We start from the raw sequence: 20,770 nt of genomic DNA on the forward strand, positions 1-20,770 counted from the left end.
GAGCTGTTCAATACCTTCTTGTAGACCATGCTGTTGCAAGCTGGGCAGAAATTCATCAATGCCTGTCTTGTTGGTTAAAATCATTAGGAAGCAATGCATTATTAAAGAGCTTTCCAGGCACACAGGCTTTGGATTGCTATTGATAACAAATGTTGCTAATGTTCTCTTGCAAAATAGACGCATGGCAAAGAGTCGCAGTTTGAATGCATTGGGGCCGTTTGAAGCAGGGTTAGGAACAAGCACAAAATCAAATTCTTTAAAATCAGAAGTGGTAAGGGCCAAACCAGATGCAATGACAGATGCAATAACAGCAGCCCCAAATTTAAATATTTAGGGGGGAGCGTGGTATTCTGATTTTAGAAAAATGAAGGCCAGGGTCTTTGACCAGTCCCATGCACTATACTTTCAAAGCAGTATCATGCTCCTCCAAACAGGCATATTATTCCCCCCAAATAATTCTGGGAGCTGTAGTTTGTTAGAGGTGTTGAGAGTTGTTCAGAGACCCATATTCCCCTCACAGAGCTCAGAATTCCCCAAGAAGAAGGATTTATTGTTTAACTACTCTCCTTGAGGATTTTGTAGAGGGGTCACAACTCACTCCTAAAATCATGTTTCAGGGCTGCACCTGAAAAGGGTTTCTTTTTTGGGGGGGCAGGAATCCTAAACTGATACTAAAAGGAGGTGGGACTTCCAGTGAAATGACGGTAGGGCACCTGGGTACCTGTCACTTTTTGGAGTGATAAATGGTGTGTTTGCTATTCTTCTCACACAGTAGCCACAATTATGTGCCCTAACCAGTGTTTGGTCAGCTTTGGCACTAGATCTGTTCTCTAGTCTTCATCCAACCTGATTCATCACTTTCAAGTTCCTGATGTGCCAATATGCAATGAGTCTCATATTGCCAAAGTGGGGGATCATTTCAAAGACTCATTCCATCCCTCCAATCCAGAGCAAGACTAGGGCTTCAACAGGCCCGATAGCTTTCTCAGCTGGAAAATCCTTTAGAACATTTAGGACTCCATTGGGCTCTTCAAGAATGGAAGTTCCTCATGGGTTCATCCTCCCTCCTCAGCAGGAAGTGATTGCTGCAATAAATCCAAACTTTACCAGGAAGTGGTCCAAACATGGCAATTTTAACTCTGCCTACTCATTGTGGTACCAGGAGAAAAAGTCTAAATTGAGGGTATGTCCTGTTCTGTGTGTCAGACTGGTGACAATCTTAGACAGCTCCATGGTTGCCATGGAGGCCATGAAATTCCAAGCCGACCTGCAATCAGCCTCAACTTGAACGATGAAGTCATCAAGAGCAGTAGGCCTTGGTTCCTTCAACACTGCATCCAGGATCACCTCAACCAGCTCAGTCAGGGAGGTTGATCAGCAGCAAGGCAGAACCCCCAATTTGTCTCCCTGACCCAACAACATATGCAGACCCTCCAGTCCATCTCCTGACTAACATGGTTTCCTGTTGATGGACAGAGAAATCCGATGGACTAGGGTGACACTTTCCTGGACCCCCTGGTCTGCACCAAGAACCCAGGCAGGCAGAGTTGGGTGAGATCAGCCCAACTTGCTCACATACTCAAGTCCCAATGATACAGGCCAGATCAGCTCCTCCATCCAAGGTTAAACTGTGAATGAGTAAGGTTGTATTTCAGACTACAGTGGTACCTCAGTTTACGAACAGCCCTGTTTACGAACGTTTCAGCTCACGAACTTCCGCAAAACCAGAAGTTTACCTCGGTCTACGAACTTTACCTCGGTCTACGAACAGAAGCTGAACAGTGGAAGGGCACCGGTGGCAGGAGGCCTCATTAGGGAAAGTGCACCTCAGTTTAAGAATGGCTTCGGTTTAAGAATGGACTTCTGGAATGGATTAAGTTCATAAACCAAGGTACCACTGTAATCTGGTATTCAGCAACATGACTGTCAGAGCACTGGACTTAACAACAGAATAGCAACCAGGAGCCCATGATCCAAAAAAGGGGAATGTGATGATGCAGGCATCCACACTTCCTCTAAAGACTCCCCTCTCATTCCTCCCTGTTCCAATTCAATATAAGAAAGAGTAAGCCACTCAGTACTAGCCATAGGAGCCAACTCCTAGGGGCCATGGAGGGCTTCATCCTACACAATAAAATATTTGATGGGCATTCCCATTAAAATGGTGTGTGCACACTGTGTCATGTGATTGATTATGCAGGGCAGGATTGACTTGGACCCCCACAATACCTTATTCAAGTTATGCATATTCAGCTACTGGACTATATACATAGTATTGTAATATTTACCTATAATGAGTTGTGTAAATGTTCTCCCCTGTTTGAATTATTTTAAAATGTGCTAGCATTCTCTTTCCAGCTCTTAGAAAGTGCACAGTCCTCCCCAATAAGGAAATTACTCATATAACACACACTGGAAACAGGCTGCCACCCAATGTGGTGTAGTGGTTAAGAGCGGTAGTCAAGTAATCTGGGGAACCGGGTTCGTGTCTCCGCTCCTCCACATGCAGCTGCTGGGTGACCTTGGGCCAGTCACACTTCTTTGAAGTCTCTCAGCCTCACTTACCTCACAGAGTGTTTGTTGTGGGGGAGGAAGGGAAAGGAGAATGTTTGCCGCTTTGAGACTCCTTAAAGGGAGTGAAAGGCGGGATATCAAATCCAAACTCTTCTTCAATTTAAAAATCAGAAAAGAAAAATTCAGCTCACCCACCAGTTCTGAAACCAAAGGGTGCTGTGATCGATAGGATTTCTCTGTCTATCACCAGGAAACCATCCAAACTGAAAGCAGAAAGAGCATCAAATATGGGTATCATGATCATATGTTGTAGACCAGTGGTGTCCAAATTTTTTCCAAAGAGGGCCAGATTTGATGAAGCGAAGGGCCGTGAGGGCTGACCAAAGTTGTTAACCATTTTTTAGGATTGAAGTTGTTGATTTTACCCCAAAGTTGTTGAGCTTTTTGTAGGACTGAAGTTGAGGGGTTTTTTTTAGGATTTTACCCCAGGAAATAAACTGCCACAGGGGCTGGATTAAACTAATCGGTGGATTAGGCCCCAAAACAAGCCTGTTGTAGACAGTTCTGAAGTAAACTGGAATACAAACAGTTAATTTCCTGCTCCCGGTCAGATTTCTGATCTTATGATTTCCTGAGCTATCACGTTGCTCTTTAACATATTGTCTTCCAGTCTAAGCACACTCATCTACAAATAAGTTCCATCTAAATTAATTGGATTTACTTCTGAGTAACCTTTCTTAGGATAGCCTTCAACCTCTTGACACACCCCTGAGCTGCGAATCCCTGAGTCATCAGGTTTAATTGAATAGCCCTTAAATTGATCATGTGCTATATAAATGGATGTGGGAGGGTGACCAGTACAGTTCAGGAGGTTTGGAGCTATTTATAAGCTCCTTGAATCCTGTTAATATGAGTTCCATTGTTGACTGCTATATTCTGACTATCATAGAACATTGTTGTGATTTCTCCTCCTTCTTTCCCCCTTGCTTATTTAGATGCCCTGACTTCTCTATAGCAGCCTTTGCCAACTTGATTCCCTCCTGATGGGCACAACATCTGCAGAGCACCAAGTTGGTGAAGGCTATTAGCCATTATGGTGTTATTGTTATAAATATAAATATAATTATTTATAAAATTTGTAAACAGTAGAATCTCGGTTTCTGAACGTAATCTGTTCTGGAAGACCGGTCAACTTCCGAAACTTTTGAAACCCGAAGCATGCATTTCTGGAAGTATTTACGTCTGGAAAACTCAATACGGAAGCCATGTGGCATGTCCGGCTTCTGAAAAGCGTTCAAAAACTGAAGCAGTTACTTCCAGGTTTTCAGCATTCGAAAGCTGAAATGTTTGACTTCTGAGACGCTCAAAAACCGAGGTTCCACTGTACTGCCCTATACCCACAAGTCTCAGGGCGGTTCAAAAGGTAATGTATAAGGGTTTATGCATGCAGAGAAAAAGGGCAACAAAGGGTTACTTTCAGTGTGCTGTTTTATTTGGATGTTGCACCTGCAGCTGTAGCTAGTTAGGCATGTGAGAATGAGTCAGCGAGCATGTGAAAATGACTCAGCACAATCTACAGTATAAATGCTTTTGTGTCCAAGGCAAGTTTGCTCTTGGTCCCTGCAGTTGGCCAGAGCATCGTCTGTATGCTGTAATTTCCCGCCCATCTGGCCAGGTTCCCCCAGCCACTCTGGGCAGCTTCCAACAGAATTAATGATGATGATGATGATAAATTAATAAAAATAAAACATCAGATATTAAAAGCTTCCCTAAACAGGGCTGCCTTCAGATGTCTTCTAAAAGTCAGATAGTTGTTTATTTGTAATACTGAGCCAAACCATAGCTTAATATGAATCTACAAACTGTTCAGGCTCCCAGACAGGAGATTGTAGCTGCTTTGCTTCCACTGCCGTCCTGCTGATACTTCATCCTTGTGAGCTAAGTCATGAGCTAGCTTAGCATGTTGTCAGAACCCAGACTCATGGTTTGTCTCTTCTAGACAAACCATGAGCTGTAAACCCAAGAAGAAAGCTTGGTTACCACTTGCAGTTTGTTTGGAGTATGAGAAATCATAAGGATGATATGCTAAGTCAAACCATGGCTTAGATCACAGCAGCTGGAGGACCAGGGGACGAACAAGGCTGCTGCCATTTCCTCTCTGGGAACCCACTTATTTGTGCATGTGTGCTTAGCCATGGTTTGGCTTACTATAGTGTTACAGAAGAATTGGGCCAATATGCTATTGATCCCCTAAATGGTAGTTTTGAGAACCAGGATTCAGCACTATGTTTGCATACTTCCTGCTTTGGTCCTGGCTTGCGGATTAACAGTGTTGTGATTAAACTCAGAAGCTGCACCATCAAGGGGTGTAGAGTGTTGGCATGCAGAGGGTCGCAAGGCCAGCTGGCTAGCCGCAGCTGGGTCATCTCCTTCCAGCCGTCCCACTGCAAGGACCCATTGGCCTCTGACGTAAATCAGCAACCCGGGCTTCAAAGCCAGGGCACACTATATCAGCCGAGCGAATTGCGCACAGAGAATAGGCGTGAGGCTTGTGGAAGCATACTACAACTACCAATTTATTAATCATAAATCAGGACAAAGAAACATGTCGTCTCTCTCTTTGTCTTCTTAGAGAGACAGAGAAAAGCAAAAGCTATACACAAACGGAAGTTCCCAGCAGACTGTGCTGGAATGTAAACAGACATGTGGCACACAACAGTTCCATGTCTGTAACTAAAGGTGGAATGGCAGGAGGAAGAGGGTAGTATTCAAGCACAGGTGTTATTCCCAGTCATCCAAACCATAGAGTCTTTATACATAGCTCAGAGAGTACAGGAATGAACACTTAGAAAAGCATAAGGACATCGACGATAGTATTTTAATTGATTGCCAGCTTATTCAGTATAAGTACTGAGTTAAACTGCCAGATAAATTGAGGCAAGGAAAAAGTACTACCCACATAATTAATTCTACTTAAGTAATAGAGGTAATTTCAATATAAAATTACTTAGATTAATAAAAGTGCTGTGTTATCTATTACTTACAACTTTTGGATGTAAATGGATTCGTGTGTATTTTCCTAAGATAGAAAATAAGTTGGGGGAAAACATTAAGAAGTAGCATCATTGAAAGGAGAGGGAGAGAGAACAAATTCAGGCATATGTAGTTCTTTGTTCTGTTGTGTCTTTCTTTACAATGATTGCTGCTATTACTTGACTGTGTAGCATTGTTGCTATGGATAAGTTATGGTGGATCATTCGCCTTTATTTTGTCAGGAAATTACCTAACCATGGAAGATAAACTGATATGGGATAAGCGCATCTTGCTTTTACTATCACTAAAATTGAGGCTATCTTTGCACTATGATTTTACATCATTTAACTCTGTTTATCTGTATCTATAGTAGCACTAGGTGGAAATGTTCTGATTTTGAGTGCAGATATTTCAAATGGTAGACAATTTCGGGCCAGTTCCATTCAGATATGTCAAGGACTGCACCCCACATCCCACTCCTGCTCCTATCTGTGTCTTTCATTCACCTGTCTCCCAATGTTTGTCTGTGGTGCTGTGGTCTAAACCACTGAGCCTCTTGGGCTTGCAGATCGGAAGGTCAGCGGTTCGAATCCCCATGAAGGAGTGAGCTCCTGTTGCTCAGTCCTAGCTCCAGCCAACCTAGCAGTTTGAAAGCATGCCCAAAAGTCCATTGGATAACTAGGTACTGCTCTGGCGGGAAGGTAAATGGTATTTCTGTGCGCTGCTCTGGTTTTCAGAAGCGGCTTTGTCATGCTGGCCACATGACCTGGAAAAACTGTCTGCAGACAAACGCCGGCTCCCTCAGCCTGAAAGTGAGATGAGCGCCGCAACTCCAGAGTCGTCCGTGACTGGACTTAACTGTCAGGGGTCATTTACCTTTACCTTTACACATGTAAAATGAACCCCAGCAGAGGAAACTGCTCTAGTTACTGCTTTTACTCATTGTGTCTGGGGGGCTTGGGAACTCTAGCCCAGGGATCACCAACCTTTTGGAGCCTGGGAGTATATTTGCAAACTGGAGAAATTTAATGGGTACCAAACAAAAACTGCACCCAAGCACACATCACAACCTATTCCATGGGCTGAAATCGAATGCTTCTTTAAAAGCTAACTGCAGCGGGGAGAGGGGAATCTGCAGGTGTTTCATTTTGTAGGCCCCTAATGCAGAAATATACATAGATTTAAATGATTTTTTTTAGTGCAGTACACAATAGACATGCATATCTCAACCATCAAGAGACATTTATAAATCAATTACCTTTCCTGCATGTTCTCTTTAAAAGTGAATGAATTTGTAGCATTTTAAAAACAAAGTCAATAAAGTTGTTAATGTCCCATCCCAAAGTCATCTGTGACTGCAGACCTGTCTACTCAGAAGGAAGTCCCATTGAATTCAGCTGGGGTTTACTCACAACTAAGTGTGGCCTGCAGTCACTAACAGTTCAGTATAAACTTCCTACCTCACCAGTCTACTAGATGACAAGCCTACAGAGTAATTGCCTGCACTCTATGGTAAATGGGCATCAGTATTTTTCCAGAGAACTCTATGTGCTGCCTCAACACATAGTCATGCCATTTCTTGTACTTTGGTGGTTAGGACATGGATCTCCTATTTATCTGTGATGGCTTGGAGGTGGATGTAGGGGCAGTTAGAAACAGAGGACTGTCCTCTGTAAGTAGGATAGATGGTCACCTTAGAGTAAAAAGATACAGATCAGAGGTTTTAAATCATTCATATCTATAGCTACAATCTCTACTGCCTACACCAACGTATCTGAATATATTTCTTTTTGTGCAGAAAGTATCAGTGGGTGGATTACAAATATCTTTCCATGGAACCATGTTACACAGAAGTTTTTTTTTAATTAGTCTGCTTTTATATTTAATAGTTAAACAAGGCATTAATTTCATTTGTAGATCATTTATTTTGAATTAGAGCTTGTGAATATACGTACTTTTTAAATGCTTGGCTAATTTATTGCAAAGCAAAAACAAATTTGTTTAGAGAGAAGGAGCAAATTCCATAATTTAAGCAATTCAATTATCCTAATTAGCAATGGTTTTACTTAATGCTCATGAGAGTAAAGAGCTAAATGAGACTACAATAGCTCTTGAGGCAGGGCACAGATCTCTTACTTGATAGGGTTTCACTAAAGCATTAAAAAAAAGAAAAGACGATGATATATTTCTAGTCCTCATGGAGATGCTGTATACTTTATTATGGTTATATTTGCCATTCATAAAGCACCTTTTAAGTTCATGCACTCCTTTGTCATTATTACCTAATTTGTCTTTGGGTGAAAGAGTGGTAGGAAGGTTGTAAGATACACATTTGCTACATTGAAAGGCTTTTACTTTCAGGGTTGAAAATGAAACAGTTTGCAAGTCAATCTAAATATACTCCAAGAATGTAGGTTCCAGGAGAGGAAATTGCAGCTGCTTTACTTTCCCTGAGGTCATGCTGCAGTCCTGTGAGCTAAGCCATAGATTGTACAAATTCAGCATGTGGCTTGTTCTTGCTTTGCAACTTGCGCTTTGTCTGTAGGCAGCAAAGCATGGTGACATGCTAAGGTCCCAGCAGGACTGGATGAGCAAAGCAGCCATGGGCCTTCTCTCCAGGAGCTGACTTGCTTGTGTGGTTGTGCTGGACTTAGTGGGCCATCTGAAATGATCCAGTGTGCATTCAAGCCACACATTCCTGCACCACACAACTGCAAACAAGTGAAGCAATTGTGATGCAGGGATTGAACAGCATGGATCATGCCAGAGGTTCTAACAGTGCAAGGGGTTTGGGGGAGGAGGTACCTGGTCTCACTGCCAGACAGGTGCGCTGTGCTCTGATCAAAACTTAATGGACAAACTCGGAGAGATATTTTTGCAGGACCAGTAGCTGCACGGTGTCTTTACTGCATTTAATTAATCACCTTCATTAATGATGAAAGCAACATACAACCATGTCATGAATTGCAGTTTACAAACAGTGCTAAAAGCTCAGCTGTCCAAAATAAATAATCCCATCTGTGCACCTGGATCTCAGGGAACGCATGCCAAGAAATTCATATTCAGCTGCTGCCTCTCTTCCTGTCACCCCTGGTTATGGAATTTCTTCCTTGAAAGTCTGAGCCTGAACACCATTCATTCAATGCATTTCTACACTGCCCTTCATCATAATTATATACGCACGATGGTCGACAAGTGTAAAATTATTAAAAATATAAAACACAATCACACATTAGAACTGGTACTAAAATACATACTAAGTCAACAGAAGAAAGCAGTCCCTCATCACAAATGGGCAACACTGCTCAGCCCCTCACAAATGCCTTGCTGAAGCAAGTTGGCATTGAAAGCCATGCAATTTAGATGTCAGCCATATTTCTGATGGGAAGGGATACCATAGCCAGGGTGCCACCACAGAAAAGGCCCTATTTTGAATCACCACCCAATGTATCACAGTGAGTGGTGGGACTTCTACACTAGCAGCCAAAATTGTGGAAACCTTTTGGGAAAAGTGTATTTCCAAGGTTTGATGGCTCATAACACCACTTTTTGTCCTCCTCTCAGCTCCAGTACATAACATCAACAGCTGAATCCTACTGTGAGCAGACTGAATCATTGCCAAAACAAGATGACACCTGATTGGCTCTCTAAACGCTCATGTTCATTGGCTACATTCAAATGAAAGGAAGCTACTGCATATCAGCCTAAGCAAGTCGTGTTTCCTTTTTCTGGTTATTTGGCTATACCTTTGATGGAATACTGATAATTGAATAGACTTCGTTGTATTACATTCTTCATTCAATTATCTTTCCATTGATATATAATTTTATGGTATTACCACCAAAAAAGTGGTGTTATGAGCCATCAAACCTTGGAAATACACTTTCCCCAAAAGGTTTCCACAATTTTGGCCACTACAGATTGTGAAGCTGAGGCTCCAATACTTTAGCCACCTCATGAGAAGAGAAGACTCCCTGGAAAAGACCCTGATGTTGGGAAAGATGGAGGGCACAAGGAGAAGGGGACGACAGAGGACGAGATGGTGGGACAGTGTTCTCGAAGCTACCAGCATGAGTTTGACCAAACTGCGGGAGGCAGTGGAAGACAGAAGTGCCTGGCGTGCTCTGGTCCATGGGGCACGAAGAGTCGGACATGACTAAACAACAACAACAAGTGTAGAAGGACATCTCCTGCAGGCTTAAGAGTTTGGGTAGGTTTAACTAAGGGGGGTGGGGTGGAAATGTCCCTTTCAAGTACAGTGGTACCTCAGGTTACACATGCTTCAGGTTACATACGCTTCAGGTTACAGACTCCGCTAACCCAGAAATAGTACCTCGGGTTAAGAACTTTGCTTCAGGATGAGAACAGAAATTGTGCTCCGGCGGCACAGCAGCAGCGGGAGGCCCCATTAACTAAAGTGGTGCTTCAGATTAAGAACAGTTTCAGGTTAAGAACGGACCTCCGGAACGAAATAAGTAATTAACCCAAGGTACCACTGTATTTGGGTCCTAACTGATTCAGAGCTTCATATGCCAACAGCAAAACCTTGAATTGGACTTGGCGGCATGTAGGGAATGAGTACAGCTTTTGTAAACCCAGTGTTTTATGGATACAATAAGCCACACTGCTTAGCCCTCTGGTGGTGGTCACATTCTGCACTAAGTGTGGCTTCTAAGCTGTGATCAAGGTTGCCCCACATAGAACCCATTACGTTCTAAATGAAAGAATTTTGAAGTACTTTATATGCTACTGGGCTCAGGCTATCTTGCTCCAGGAATGATCAGAGCTGGAAAGAGGTTGTTTGTGTCACCTGCACATTAACTGATGATGTTGGACATAGAAGTTTCCCCACCCGCACCTCAATTATGAAGCCATTCCTTTAAGTCAGGCATGTCTAAAGTCCATTTCGGGGGCTTAATCCAGCTTACCGGTCAGTTTAATCTGGCCCCTGTGGCAGTTTATTTCCTGGGGTAAAATCCTAAAACAATACAGCATTTTTAATAAAACTCTAGTTATCTCCCGCTTGGACTAATGCAATGCGCTCTACGTGGGGCTACCTTTGAAGGTGACCCAGAAACTGCAATTAATCCAGAATGTTGCAGCTAGACTGGTGACAGGGAGTGGCCGCCAGGACCACATAACACCAGTCCTGAGAGATCTGTATTGCCTCCCAGTACGTTTCCGAGCACAATTCAAAGTGTTGGTGCTGACCTTTAAATCCCTAAACGGCCTCGGTCCTGTACACCTGAAGGAGCGTCTCCACCCCCATTGTTCACCCCGGACACTGAGAACCAGACAGAGGGCCTTCTCAGTAGTGGCGTCCGCCCTGTGCAACGCCATCCCTTCAGATGTGAAGGAAATAAGCAGCTATCTTATCTTTAAAAGACATCTGAAGGCAGCCCTGTTTAGGGAAGTTTTTAATATTTAATGCTGTATTGTTTTTAACACTCGATTGGAAGCTGCCCAGAGTGGCTGGGGAACTCAGCCAGATGAGCGGGGTATAAATAATAAATTATCATTATCATTATTATTATTATTATTATTATTATTATTATTATTATTGTTATTAAAAAACACACACCTCAACAACTTCAATCCAAGCCTAAAAAAAACTCAACAGCTTCACAACTTCCCACGGCCCTTCACTTCATCAACTCTGGCTCTCTTTGAAAAAAGTTTGGACACCACTGCTTTAAGGGGAATGTAGGCCTGTCTAAAGCAGGTCATCTGTATGCTAATGACTCCAAGTGTGCCACACAGCAGGCAGGCAGGTGATAAGGACCGGTGAAAGAACTAATGGGAGTCTTGGTGAACAGTGGGTGCTTTGGCTCTTTGCTCACCTTGGAGCCAAAAGGTGCAAGATGAATCTCGAGGTTGCCTTCTGGCAACCTAAACCCACATCTCTGGACTGAAGAAAGCTCTGAATCTAAACTAGAGAAATGAACCACATGACTCCTTGCTAAAAATAACAAGCAATTAAAAAAGCAAGCCACACATCCTGACAGTAGGGTGGTGAGCATGAACAAGACATAATCTAAATATTGGTTTGAGGATGCACATTAAACAGAAAATAGCTGAGGCTCCAATACTTTGGCCACCTCATGAGAAGAGAAGAATCCCTGGAAAAGACCCTGATGTTGGGAAAGATGGAGGGCACAAGGAGAAGGGGACAGCAGAGGACGAGATGCTTGGATAGTGTTCTCGAAGCTACCAGCATGAGTTTGACCAAACTGCGGGAGGCAGTGGAAGACAGGAGTGCCTGGCGTGCTCTGGTCCATGGGGTCACAAAGAGTCGGACACAACTAAACGACTAAACAACAACAAGTTTCTTTCTACTGAGAGTATCACCCGCCTCCTGTGGTGGTTAGGTTTGACCCTAACAAATGAAATGAAAAAGTATCAGCGTTAGGCCTGTCAAGAGAGTGATGTTCAGTTAGTCACTGAAGGGGACATTTTTAATAGAGCTCCTAAGCATATGTTAGACTGGTCCTTTTAGAAATGGGCTGCACTATACTTAGCAGGAATTGGAAATCTAGAGCTTTTAAAAGATTAAAGCATTTGTGTAAGAACTAGGAAAAGCAGGCTGCTTTTTAAGTTTTCTGCATGGCTGGATAATTGCACCATTCCCTCGACTTTTTGTTTGTCTGAAAACAGAAAGAACAAGCATCTCTCTCAAGCATCTACTTCCTTTTCCCTCTTTCTGACCCCAACATCATCCTTATTCTTTTGACTTCCTTAATGAGGCTGCTGGTTTTATGAAAGGGATTCATCTGAAAACATTTGCTCTGATGCAGCAATCTCTTCTAAACCGGATGCTTCATTTCACTGGTGCCGTTAAGGGGCCACACTTGTAAAACGCCCCGTTACTGCTGACTTCCAGGCAGAAATGTACATGTTCTCTTCAGGTTTGATCATCAGAGAAAATCTCACAGTACCAATCAGATTTGGCTCAGTGAGCCAGATGAATTGAAAAATCTTCAAAAGGCAGATCCTGAGCAAGAGTAAAACAATGTAAAGAGGCCAGAATATAGCAAGATATTGAATTACAGCCTATGCCAAAGGGAGGGTTTTTTTTGGGGGGGAGGGAGTAGCTAATTAGCTACTGTCTTAATGACAGTATTTTACCTTTTCAGGAGACGTGGTGAATTGACAGAGGGTTGCAATGGAGGATGCTTGATGAGTTTACCTGAACTGGGCCTTTGATGAAGCTCAGTGCTGGCACCCCTGCTTTACAGTGGATATGTGGATGGCTGTGTGTGATGTCTGGGTGGATGTGTCTCAGACATTCTGCTTCTTTCCTCCCCTGGTGTGTCTGGAAGGAGATCAAAAAAACACCCTCTTACATGTTAAAAACTACCACAAGTTTGTTGAAATAAATAAAAATTTAAAAAATTGTCCAGTCGCACCTTAGAGACCAACTAGGTTTGCTCTATGGGGACGCGGGTGGTGCTGCGGTCTAAACCACAGAGCCTATGGCTTGCCATTCAGAAGGTTGGCGGTTCGAATCCCTGCAACAGGGTGAGCTCCCGTTGTCCAGTCCCAGTTCCTGCCCACCTAGCAGTTCGAAAGCACGTCAAGTGCAAGTAGATAAATAGGTACCGCTCTGGCAGGAAGGAAAACGGCGTTTCCATGCGTTGCTCTGGTTCACCAGAAGCAGCTTCGTCATGCTGGCCACATGACCTGGAAGCTGTCTGCAGACAAATGCCAGCTCCCTCGGCCTGTAGAGTGAGATGAGCGCCACAACCCCAGAGTCGTCCGTGACTGGACCTAATGGTCAGGGGTACCTTTATCTTTTAAGTTTGTTCTGTGTATAAGCTTTTGTGTGCATGCACACTTCTTTAGATACACTGAAACAGAAGTCACTAGACCCTTCTATATAGTGGGTGGGTGGGGTGGGGTTTTTCTCAGAAGGGTAGTAGGAGATGGGTGATTGACTCAGTGGGTATGGTAAACAAGTTGGTTGTTACATTTCCACTGTGAACTCTGATTTGTTTAATCTTTAGCTTGTCTAAAGAAGTTGGGATCCTAGGTTGCATGGACAAACCATAGTTTAACCTTTAAACTAACCACGGTTTGTGCTCGTTTGTTGGACTTTACTTTTACCACCCCGACTTCTAGCGATATCTTGGACATGGGGTCAATGGAATCAGGCTAGTAGCACAACCCATAGAGGCAGTAAAAATGTATCGATATGGTCTGCTCCATAGATGGCGACTTCAAGTAGAAGTCTGCACCCATCTAACCAATTACTGATACGGATTGTTATAGTCCAATCAGTATGAGTGGGGAGAGGGAGGATGGCCCCACTATCTCTGTCCCCTCTCACCATCCCCATCACGCTCCATGAGTTGGCAGAATAACTTCTGCGGCATGGAGCCTTTCAACTCATTTAGGCTCCCTGTTTGATCTTGGCTTCCTTGATTTGCTGGAGTTCTAAAGTACTTGGAGAGCCTGCATGATTCGAAAAGACTCTCTGATGCAGAAGTTATCCCCATTCATGGATAGAAGTGGAACAGGACTAGCACTTTCTGCACAGTTTTAAACCAAAACCTGTTCCCAATTTCTCAAAACATTACTTCCCCCATGGAAGAAGTTTCCATTTTTCATTCTCTTAGGGCAGTGGTGGCCAAACTTGGCCCTCCAGCTGTTTTGGGACTACAACTCCCATCATCCCTAGCTAACAGGACCAGTGGTCAGGGTTGATGGGAACTGTAGTCCCAAAACAGCTGGCGGGCCAAGTTTGGCCACCACTGTCTTAGGGCATGTGCAATGAGTGTGGGTTGGGCTCATCTTATTGTTGCAATGTGGTTTGTGTGTTTTTCTTTCCAGTGCTTTGCAGCCTCCCCAGCTGCCTGCACCTTCTAATGTGAAAAAGCCCTCTTAACTCTTAATGTCTCTCCCCCTTGAGCTTTAATTGAATTATTATTATTATTCCCCACCCATCTGGCTGGGTTGCACAGGAAACCAGGCAGGCAGGTTACTGAGCACCTGAGATTGGTGCTGTTACTGATATGGTTTTAGTGGGGCGTTCTTACTTTTACCTAAAAAGGGGGGGGGGATCCACACTTATTTCTTTACCAGTAAAAGGACTTCATCTGCAAATAATTACAAACATCTGTCAAGTGCACAGTAGGCAGCCTCCCCAGCTGCCTGTGCTTACAGCCCAATTGATAATGTCATGGGTTTTTCAGGAAATATGGGCACCGAGGAAGGCTGTAGAGTGCAGACAACTAGAGAGATGATATATGGAATGAAAGAAAACCCACACCTTGAACACCTTTTGGTCACCATGAAGAAGAAGAAGAAGAAGAGTTTGGATTTGATATCCCGCTTTATCACTACCCGAAGGAGTCTCAAAGCGGCTAACATTCTCCTTTCCCTTCCTCCCCCACAACAAACACTCTGTGAGGTGAGTGGGGCTGAGAGACTTCAAAGAAATGTGACTAGCCCAAGGTCACCCAGCAGCTGCATGTGGAGGAGCAGGGAAGTGAACCCGGTTCACCAGATTACGAGACTACTGTAAGATGGTAAGGTAAGAACAGCAACAAACCCTGCACTCCACCTATGAGGATTTTACTGGAATTTTCAATGTATTCCCCCCCCCCCCGCCCCTTGAATTCATAAGAAAAAATTGTTGGAACACAGGAGAAATTTTCAGGACTGCACTATCTTAAGCACAGCAGTCAATTGCTTGAGTGGGGCTTGTGTGAGGGTCAATTAATAGTCACCTATAATGGCAAGGGAGCCACTTCTTTGTGGCTACTTTCCAGATGGTGCTCGAGATGTGCGTGCCGAAGAAGCACATGGCTGGATTCAATTATATGACCATGTGTTTCCTTAGTAGTCCTATTGCTTAGTACATAACCAAAGCTGTCAGCATAAATTTAGCATAAAGTTTCCGTGCTCCTTGTCACTTCTGCTTAATGATGATAAACAGACAAAGACCAAAAGAATTCTCTTTAGAAAAATTCAGCAGAGCTCATTCTTCTTTAGCCAAACTATTATTGCCTGCTGTGATGTGACCCACAGATTATTCATAGGGGGGAAATTGTGCCTTTTTCTTTGAAGAAGATGTACGCTTGCTCAAGACCAGAATGCTCTAAACTTCCATAGGTCAGCCATTTTGTGTTTCATTTCTCTCCCTAGTGCTAAATAACTCTGAGACATTGTATGAATATTTCTTGATCTGCTTTCAGTTGGCAGGAGGCTATTCGGTCTCAAAACGCTCTTATATTCAGCAATACCCCAGCCCCCCGACATCGGAGAGTGATGTCTGTTAGTACATGCAGGTGGAGTGGCTGAATTATGGCATTATGTGAAATAAATGTGTGTTTCAATTCTTGCTCACCAAATGGAGTTTTGGGGTTGGGGGACTGCACTGATAACCATTTGTAAATGAAAACCCAATTTATAGAGCACATCCTGGTGCTAGGAGATATTGAAATCTGCTATACAAGCTGAACAGTGATTCACTCTTTTGTTTTTCATTCTGTACTGTGACACAGCCAAGGCATAAAAGGGAAAAAAATGTGCAGGGGGGGGTCACCTTCTTGGTGAAAACAATATGAAAGGAACCATTTATTAAAGTTACTGTGCGCACAGTGTTTCAAAAAAAGTTAGGATTTAAAAAACAAAACCAGGGGTCAGCAAACTTTTTCAGCAGGGGGCTGGTCTACTGTTCCTCAGACTTTGTGGGGGGCCGGACTATCTATCTATCTATTTTCTATCTATCTGTCTATCATCTATCATCTATCTATCTATCTATCTATCTATCTATCTATCTATCTATCTATCTATCTATCTATCTAAACAAATTCCTATGCCCCACAAATAACCCAGAGATGCATTTTAAATAAAAGCACACATTCTACTCATGTAAAAACATGCTGATCCTGGACTGTCCGCAGGCCGGATTTAGAAGGCAATTGGGCCGGATCTGGCCCCCGGGCCTTAGTTTGCCTACCCATGACCATACCATGCTATGTCTCATAATTGTTCTGACATGGGATATATTTTACTTATTTACATGCACACTTAGAGCCCTGCATCCCCCTGCATGTCACTTTTGTGGTTGTGCAGTACAAATAGTTCTGCACAAACTAGATTTTCAATTGCAAATGGTTATCGGTGTGGGTTCCCTATAATGCACTGGTTGTTGCTATTGTCACGGATGCCCTGTGCCAGGTTTGCGTCTGTCCAATTCATAGCTTAACAGCTTGTTGATTTGATAACAGCCATGGTGCACCTTGCAAATTTCTGGACATCGCTTGCGTATTGAGTTGTCAGAATGAACCACTTGGATAGAAATCTTTGGCTGTACTGTGTGAGCCATTTGGGAGGCTCACTATATAAAGGGAATCTGCCAAACTACTAAATACAGCAGCATTACAAATAATGGATTGCTCTAATAAGTTTATATTATAGGCTATTCCAAGAGTAATAGGCCTATGAGGAGCCGGGCTTGCTTAATGTTGATACCCTCTTTATGGAATTTCTTCCCCATAGTGGCCCCTCAGGCCTGTTCTCTGTTGTCCTCTAGAAAGCTGACAAAGACATTCGTGTTTTAAAAGGCTTTTGAGGCAGGAGGGATGATGTACTTCCATGTCAAAGGAACCAATGGTTGTCAGTACAGAGATGTAAGCAGTTGGCCGCAGATTGGGTGCTGATTGTGATGTGAAATGATGTCAAAGGTGACCAAGCTACCCTTGTATGAGTGAAGTCAGTCAAGGTGAAATGGGACCACATCTGCACTGTACCTTTAAAGAAGTTGTTGTTGTTGTTTAGTCATTTAGTCGTGTCCGACTCTTCGTGACCCCATAGACCAGAGCACGCCAGGCACTCCTGTCTTCCACTGCCTCCTGCAGTTTGGCCAAACTCATGCTGGTAGCTTCGCGAACGCTGTCCAACCATCTCGTCCTCTGTCATCCCCTTCTCCTTGTGCCCTCCATCTTTCCCAACATCAGGGTCTTTTCCAGGGAGTCTTCTCTTCTCATGAGGTGGCCAAAGTATTGGAGTCTCAGCTTCAGGATCTGTCCTTCCAGGGAGCACTCAGGGCTGATTCCCTTAAGAATGGATAGGTTGGATCTTCTTGCAGTCCATGGGACTCTCAAGAGTCTCCTCCAGCACCATAATTCAAAAGCATCAATTCTTCGGCGATCAGCCTTCTTTATGGTCCAGCTCTCATCATACCACATAAACCAGATATGGCTCCTCCCGCAAAGGAACCTGGGAGCTGTAGTTTCTTTTACAGTTGTTGAAAGAGCCCTATTCCACAACACATCTGCAATTTCCAGAGTTCTTTGGGAGGAGGGATTGACAGTTAAACCATTCTGAGAATTGTAGCTCTGTGAGGGCAATAGGGGTCTCCGAACAACTCTTAGCACCCTTAACAAACTACAATTCCCAGCATTCTTAGGGGGGAAAGCCATGGCTATTTAAAGTGGCCTAATAATGTTTTAGGGACACGGGTGGCGCTGTGGGTTAAACCACAGAGCCTAGGACTTGCCAATCAGAAGGTCGGCGGTTTGAATCCCCGCGACGGGGTGAGCTCCCGTTGCTTGGTCCTTGCTCCTGTCAACCTAGCAGTTCAAAAGCACATCAAAGTGCAAGTAGATAAATAGGTACCGCTCCGTTGGGAAGGTAAACGGCATTTCCGTGCGCTGCTCTGGTTCACCAGAAGCGGCTTAGTCATGTTGGCCACATGACCCAGAAGCTGTACACCGGCTTCCTCGGCCAATAAAGTGAGATGAGCGCCGCAACCCCAGAGTTGGTCACGACTGGACCTAATGGTCTGGGGTCCCTTTACCATTTTAATAATGCTTTAAATGTACAGTCCAGTTGGCCCTAAAATAAATTGGCCATCTGTTGGACTCAATTGATGGGTTTAAATGAAAACAGCGTTACACTGTTTGCCGTGTTTCTTATTCATTTAATTTATTTTTAAATGATTATATTGTTTTAAACTGCTTGGCGTGTCTCTAGTGATGGTAAACTACCCCAAGAGCTTTGTGGGGCATGAGGGAGGAGTGCAGATTGTAAGCAAGCTTGACGCTGGCATACTCCTGACCCCTAAACAACTCACGTTGCAAAAGGACTGGATGGTAACGCGCACAACAGATGCTGCACTAGACATTCTGGTGTGAGTCAGAATCCTGACAGCAACATTGTGTGTGTACTGGAGTGTGCCTAATTGTGCATTCAAGGGGACAGTTGTTAAAATTGTTTAAATGGGATGACATAAATGCTTGACTGAGGACCGCTGAATCAGCACGGGAGGGGCGTGGGCGATGGTGTTTGGTGGGGTATATGGAGGAAGTGAGGCATGTAGACCGATTCCCTGTGAGAAAGAGAGAAAGGGCTTTAAATCTGTGTCAGAGGTTCCACAAAATGTCTTACTAACAGCCAACTTATACTGAATGAAGTAGCACATTGAGATGGAAGAATAGTGGGCTACACCCAGTGCTTTTTTTCTTTAAAAATGTTTAGGGGTACTCTCAATTTGACTAAGGAAAATCACCGTTTTATACTTCAGATTGGGAAAAATAAGTACAGTAAATGGACAAAAGCACAAATATTCACAAAATGCTTTGGGGTATGCGTACCCCTGCGTCCCCCCAGAAAAAGCACTGTCTATAGGTCTTCAGACAGCAGGTGTGTGTGTGGCGGGGGGCACTCCATCTTTGACTGCTTCTCTGGGCAACAACAATCCCCCCCTGAATTTAGTAAACTAGCCAGGACCAGAAAGACCTGGTTCTGACCCTTGCTCATTCATGAAGCTCACTGGTTACCCTTGGGCCACTAGGACAATCTAACTTAGCCACACCTACGCCTCACATTAGCTGTGAGGATAAAATGGGAGGGGAAAGAATCTTGACTTTAGCTAAGAAAATTGAGTTATTAATATAGTAAAGTGAATAATAAACAAACCTCTCCCTTTCATATGCTAGTTTTCTTACATACAGGGAATTGTGGATGGGGTTTTTTTGCGGGGGGGGGGGAGGGAATACACAGCTGTACAGTCATAACTCATGTTACATCTGCTTCATGTTACATTTTTTCAGGTTATGTCCCGCGGCGACCCGGAAATACCGGAAAGGGTTACTTCTGGGTTTCGCCGCTCGCACATGCGCAGAAGCGCAAAATGATGTCACGCGCAGGCGCAGAAGCGGCAAATCACAACCTGTGCGTGCGCAGATGCGCCGCTGTGGGTTGCGCTCTTTTCATGTTGTGAACGGGCCTCCGGAATGGATCCCGTTCACAACCAGAGGTACCACTGTAGAATGAACTGGTCCTGCCCCAAAACTCTCCCATCTCATTCTACCAATTCATTCTGAAAGTAGTCAGATGTGCCCAATTTATAGAATCATAGAGTTGATTTATAGAATCAAGAGTCATCTAGGCCAACCCCTTACAATGCAGGAATCTCAACACACGGCTCCCCATCCAATTTGAAACCATACCGGACCCTGCTTAGCTTTGCAAATGTGCTAGCAGTTTTATGCTTGGCACCAGCCTTTGGGGGGGGGACACATCACTGTGTAAGTTTTCCACACAAAACTTCCACATAAAAATGCACTTTCCACATGTCCTGGCCCATAGGTGTGTTGCAGCATACCAGAAAAACATTGACCTTTGCAAATATACTACCGGCATGTTAATGTCGCCCATACCTGAGTCAGCAGCACATAATCATATTTTAACATCATTGTGGGGTGGGACATAGGAACACTTTTCCTGTTGTCCAGACCATGACTAGGCCTTTGCATAACAGGAAATTTTTGAGATGGATTAATTTCTGGTTGGGTTAAGGTGTTGAAAATGCAATCCTGTGTTTTGGGTTCCAAAGGAGTATTAAGTCCAGTGGTGAAATAAGTTGTCGCAATGCTAGCTGATTTACCTACCTAGGAAATCAAAGTAGATCAAATCATACCGCATCATGTGGACATCTCTGACATTTAGGACAAACAGATTTACAGGTGCTCATATCTGCATAAAATGCCAACTGTTTTTGCCCCTTGGAGAAAGGAGAACAGTTACATTCGAGATTGAAATGCCTTGGGTAGTCAACCCTTGCTCAAAACAGCCAAGCAACTTCCCAAAAGTTAAGTGTCTGATATCTTAAAATTAGGTCTGTCACTCAACTGAAGAAAATTTATTAAATGTATGGAATTTTTAATTGAATAATTAAAATTGATTAAGTTTGCATATCAATAAAAAACATTTC

The sequence above is a fragment of the Podarcis filfolensis genome (genome assembly GCF_964270895.1).
Source record: "Podarcis filfolensis genome assembly, chromosome: 6".
Lineage (NCBI taxonomy): Eukaryota > Metazoa > Chordata > Lepidosauria > Squamata > Lacertidae > Podarcis > Podarcis filfolensis.